The following is a 6484-nucleotide window of genomic DNA, read 5'->3' as shown; positions in this document are numbered from 1 at the left end:
GAGAATCAGTGGATGCTGAGTCACGGTTAAATGGCTTTGGTGTGGTGGATATAGGAAGCTGACTTTAGGTAACAATCAAATTGATCCTCTTTCTCTATTTCATATTAGTTTGTTGATTCATTCATAGATTAAAAAATAAAAGTAATAAAAAGTAGACCCTTGAACAGTCACTAAGATGTTTCTATATCATTGCTTCCAGAGAGTTCAGATGTATTTTGTAAACTAAGCTAGGTGGTTCATACACAAAAAACTTCCAGTCTAATGTTTACCGTAGACATATTTTAGCTTCTCTGGTTAACTTTCATTCTTTTTAAAAGTCAAAGCAGTCACAGCATATTATTATGCACCATTTCGTGCTTCTGACACATGCATGTAACCATGGAGCTCAAGCCCATGGAAAGATGTGTCCCCTGGCTCAGGGCATCCAGGCCCAGGACATCAAAGCAAAACAGCTCATTAAAAAGATGGGCTAATCTATTTTAGTTCTGCTTATCATTCTCCCTTTAGTTGGCTATTTAGGAAGTCATTATTTGGAGGCTCTTTATGCTACTTTCCTTGACCCAGATGTTGACTATTATCTATTAATTATACTGTCTACCTCATCTCTAGCCAACGAGGACACGAAAGTACAAAAGTTATTTCCATCCAGACAACAATGCTTTCAAACTAGCAGGATGGAAATAAATGAACATATAAACTGAAAAAAAAATACATTCCATTTTACTGACAGAATTATTCCAAACATAGAAAGTTGGGAAAGAAGCTGGGTCCATTGTGTGTGACTCATATGGCACTATTGATCATCAGTGATCCAGGATTAAATCTTCTTTTCTATACTCATTTCTACTTTTCATTTGATCAGTTAATATAATTATAAACCCTATGATATACAACCACTTCCAATGGGTGCTATCATTACTAATCTATACATGGACTCTCTCTAACATTAACATATTCATTACATTAATCCACAACAGTTTTCATATTTTCATTATGAATAAAAATTTTTATGCAGTTCTTATTTGTGCCATTGATATTCAGTTGGACATCATTAGCTACCCTGTAAATACTTGTTAAATGGTATTTCAAACCACCCAAAACAAGACAAGAAGCCTTCAGTTCACATTGGTGTCACTCTTATTCTTATCAGAATGCAGTACTCCTGACCTTGGAGGACCCTCCACTCACACAGTGTGGTCATTCTTGAGTATGGAGCAAAGAAGAGATAAGGAACCTGAGACCTCCCTACCATGTATCCTTTCTTCTTGGCTTTCCCTTAGTATCATATGAAGTATCATATCTCTCATTTCTAATAAAATGAACAATTCTAAACTTGAGACTGGTGGAGAATACTAACTACTTGTGTAACATATAGACCATCACTAGCCACATGGTCAAATGCACATTCCATTAATTTCCCCTTGGACTACCCTAGTTTCAATATATATTAATATACCTCCCATTAGCATTGTGGAATGGATGTTGTTTCATCTATTTTATCAAATTGATTCTTCACGTTAATCCCATAGTGAAAATAGAATAAAAATATGTAACCATAAAAAATCCTGTTACATAAGCCAGTCTACGGAAGCACTTTAAAACAGAAGAAATGGACTAGTTTTTCCATGTGGACCTGTTTCTGATGAATCATGTATGATTAATATGACACCATTGGTCATCATGGATCCAGGACTAGTCCTTTCTGTTTTCTAGCTGCTTCTATATTGTTTGGGTTCATTTCTGAGTTACTAACTTCCTAATACTAACCTCGGATGGTCTATTCACAAATCTAAGAACAGCTGAGATATTCTCATCCTGTATCTAGACTCATTTCACATGAAATTTTCTATTGCATCAGTCATTTGGTTTCTACCTGTCTGTGAATCTAATAATCCCTAATTGCATTTAACTACAGTTGAAAGTTCTTGGGTCTCTTGGACACCGTGCAGCCCTAGAGTGAAAGTCTGGAGACAAAGCCCCTGAACTAAACCAAGAACATTGACTACACTCACCAACCTCCACATTTGTGCCAGAACGTGGCGGCAGCCTGAGCCTGGGACTGGAGGAGAAGGCATAAGGCATTAGCAGTGCAGACACCCTGGGAGTACCAAGTAGAGCACTAAGAAGATTTTCATGTCTATTTCATCCTGCACCTCACACTTGTGTATTAATGCTTCACAACCTATATATTTTCTCTTAACTAAAACAACGTGAGTTTTAAAACAACCATAACAAGGAAAAAAAAAAACACCCTGAATATATAAAGTCACAGTATTTCTTCTCCTAGCAACAGTAACAACAAGAACCATGGTCCAAATCACTGGCTCCGAGCAAGAGGACAGGTTACAATTTCTGCCCATCTGTCCAATCTTGGGATTGGAGACAGCTCCCCAGAACCACTAACTTGGGAACTGCAGTATTTACAAATTGTATTAATAATATTGATTGCCTCCTTTCATATCTTTAAAAATTGAACAAATTTCTTCATGTTTCTTTATGTAATTAAAGTGTAAATTTGGCCATTGATTTTTTTATTTTTGGTAATAACAATAAAAATTCATGAAGCACAAAACTCCAAAAAACATGACCTTTTGGGATAGTTGATGTCTCCATGGGAATAGCCCCAGAAAAGCTAATACAACAGATTTCTGTCTCTGCACTAACCCAGAATTTCTGAGATGAATTATTCATCACCTATGATAAGTACCTGTGGTCATCTTTTTGGGTCAGAATTTCAACTCTTCTTCTCTCATTACCACATTTATCTGTTAATTTTCCAATTAGTTAACAGTAATAAATACCTGCCTTCCAATATAATCAATTTACTGCTGTATCTATAAAGAATGTCGATATAGAGACATCTCACTCTCAAGCGTATCTTTCAGGAACCAATCCCAGTACTGTAAATGCCCTCTTAAGAACTGATACTGTATTGATCCCTTAGCAGCATCTGGCTGGATTTCTTGACAACATAAATGCATTTCTTAATGTTTTTAGTAAGAAAGCCACTAATACCGAAGAAAAGGCCCTATCACTGATTCGCATCTCTGTTCTTGGCACCTAGATTCCATAATCATGCTTTAGTCAGCTCAGTGCATTTATTCGGAAGCACACAGGCAATGCTGCTAATCAAATATTGAGAGATGCCAAATGTAGTGGCATTTAATCCCAGCACCCAGGAGGCAGAGCTAAGTAGATCTCTGTGAGGTCCAGGCTAGTCTGGTCTACATGCCATGTTCCAGGGCTACACAGTGAGACCCTCTCTCAAAACAACAACAGTGTTCAAAAACCCACCATTGACAGAGTCATAACATTAATGCATGACTTTCAAATTCCATTTTCTTAGTCATTTTAGTATTTATTACCATGTTTTTTTTCGTTTTGTTTGTTGTTATTTTTCTTAAGCATATAAATACTTGAACTCATCATGGACCCAAAGTAAGAATCCTGCCTATCCCATGTCATTACTCAACCCACTTACCCATACCCCAAAAGGCAGCCTTCCCCAGTCCACTTCATGCTTCGTGAGCTTCAAGGGGCCTAAGATACATTAATAATGATCTTGCCTCACCACAAGCTTTTATGCTTGCATAGACCATTCTCTCACTTTGTACACTGTCGTGTTTATTCTTTCATTTGCTGATTTTTAATAACAAAATCAAATCTATGATGCAAAAAAAAAAAAAAAACCTGAGAGGATGATCCTTGAATATTACTAAAATCCGTGTGCTCATCCCTGCAGAAACAAACATGCAAATCCCTGTGTGCAACAGACCTCAGAAGGTCATGGACACTTTGGTCATAAAAACAGTTGGGAGGCAATGCGCTCCATATCCTCCCTTGCTCTTCCCTGTATAATCTGTGTGTTCTTCCAATTTACGGCATGAACTACCATGAACTACTCTGACATGGAGCAGCATTTATATCTCTGTACTCCTGCTTCACAATAAAAGTACCATACACATTTAACTTTTAAGGAATATTTAGAGGATGCATCAATTTTTTACATACATGTACACACACACAGACACACACACAGACACAGACACAGACACACACACACACACACACACACACACTCAAGATAAGAAAGTAAAAAGGGACCAAAGAGGAAAAAGAAGGGATCAGTGGGATAACAGATGCTAATTGGGTCATGAATGTGATCAAAGTACATCATATACATATAGGAAAATGTTGTAATGGAGCCCACTACTATGTATAATTACTGTACGCCAGTAAGAAGTGGGGGATAGAAAATTACTTTTGGGGGGTAAGTTGGCCACCAGCAGGTTGCTCACACTCCAGTGGATGACCCCACACCAAAGTAGGTGCATCTGGGAAGTACTATTGACTCCATAAGTTAAAAATAATAATAATTTAAAAATAGTGAAGGCATGAAAATTGTAAAGAGACGTGTTCGAAGAGTTTGGAAGCAGATAGGACCAAGATACATTGTATAGGTATATGAAATTTTCAAAGAATAATTAAAAATATTATTTTAAAGAAACTTAAAAGAATTAGTGAGCTAGATTTGATCTTTTTGAAGTTTGTGCTAATATTTAAATGTATCATAAGTGTTGGCTCTCAGTTCTTTAAATAGGTTTCGTTTTTTTTTTGTACATTGGTTATATGAATAGTCACTTGCATATATTTTCACTCTTTTATATATATATTTTATTTTATTTTTATGTGCATTGGTGTTTTGGCCATGGGTGTTGGGGTCCCCTGAAACTGGCTTAACAGACAAGTGTGAGCTGCCATGTAGTTGCTGGGCATTGAACTCAGGTCCTTTGGAAGAGCAGTCAGTTCTTTGAACCCCTGAGCCATCTCTCCAGTCCCTGCTTGCACTATTTTTTAACACATGCAGCAAGTGCATGTGAAAATTCCAATGAAGGATGAGCATTGGTTGTTCTCTTGGCCTCATCCAAGATATATCCATTGTGCACAATATAAAAAATGTTTTAAAATGTTATAAAATAATATCCTCTCCATTATATCATGTTTTTCTCCTATGAATAATTATTTAATGTTTTCTTTTTCATAATAAAACAATCAGTTTGAAACTCACAACTGACCCAGGACAAGGACATTAGCCATAACATATTCCTGATTACACTGATGATATTCACTAACAACTTAGTGGACACCCTTAAGCAAACCCCTCAGATGAAGGCAGACACCTTGTGGCTCCTTGCACTGGTTTCTGCAATCCTAGAACTGGAACAATTCTATCATATTGCTCCCAGGGATATTGGGTATATGGTAAAGAGCATAACATAACCATCCCATTGACGATGCACCATCACTGTTTAATTTATTTTAGACACCTGTCTCTGTGCATCATACTGTGCTTAGCATGAATCTATTATAAACTTCAATTATCTGAGCCACAAATCTCTTAATGCAGAAATGTGGAATAAATGGAATAATGGGGAAATCTAAGATGGAACAATGTACAGCTATGAAAATGAATGAGAAAACCTTGATCTCTTTGTAAACAGGGCTCTGGTGTAGCACAATGACTAATTCATAATCCATGGTATTAAACATACATTGGTACACAGTTAGCTCCCTTTCCTTTCTTTAAATGTTTTTTAATTTGGATATTTACGTAACTTTTTCTAATTTTCTAAAGGTCAAAAACATATAAAATCGTAAGTAGCTTCGACAGAGACACTGAGTACTCGCACATCTGTGTATAAGCTGGCTGCTGACGTGGGTCACAGGCTGAGTCTATTTTTATCTACAGGCGGCAGCGGTAGAGACACGAAAGAACAAACTCTGTTCCAGTAAACAAGCTCACAACGAGGCTGTGCTTCAGCAGACTCATTTATCCTCATTCACAGCACTTGTGTTTATTGATTTACTTATGACACATTAGCACTCAGGGACAAGCTAGCAAAGGCCTCAAACAAGTGTACTGAGTGCTCCTGTTGTCTGACAAGTGACTCATTTCCAATCAAGGTAATAGAAAAGGGTTGTTTTTGGTTTTGTGTTTTTTGTTTTTGTAATATGCTATAAAATGGTATGGAAATATAATGATTTAATAGCTGAGTTAAGACTTGATTCTATTCATGACTTTGGACCATTTGTATTTAGATTGTACATTCTTTTTTCGGGGGAGGGGGGTTCGAGACAGGGTTTCTCTGTGTAACAGGTCTGTCCTGGAACTCGCTCTGTAGACCAGGCTGGCCTTGAACTTACAGAGATCCACCTGCCTCTGCCTCCCAAGTGCTGGGATTAAAGGCGGGCGCCACCACCGCCCGGCTGGATTGTACTTCTATTAAGATGTATCAATAAATCAGAAAATTGCACCACTCCACCCAAACTAAAAGAATCAGATTTTTATATATTATTAACATCAGTCCATTGGATCATTTGCAAATGATCTCAGGAAGTTGACCACACTTCCTGTTTCTGAAAAACCTACAGTCTCCAGACATACATGGAAATACATCCTGCATGACCTCTCATATACCATTAA

The 6484-nt window shown here is 37.2% G+C and overlaps 1 pseudogene; it reads right to left on the bottom strand.

Moving 5' to 3' along the window:
- Positions 1-1627: 1627 nt before the first annotated feature.
- LOC114684548 lies at positions 1628-1689 on the bottom strand (annotated as a pseudogene).
- Positions 1690-6484: the final 4795 nt, after the last annotated feature.

This window comes from Peromyscus leucopus, chromosome 14, assembly GCF_004664715.2.
Source record: "Peromyscus leucopus breed LL Stock chromosome 14, UCI_PerLeu_2.1, whole genome shotgun sequence".
NCBI lineage: Eukaryota > Metazoa > Chordata > Mammalia > Rodentia > Cricetidae > Peromyscus > Peromyscus leucopus.
The sequence above is the reverse complement of the archived record's forward strand: the minus strand, read 5'-3'. Positions and strand labels throughout refer to the sequence as shown.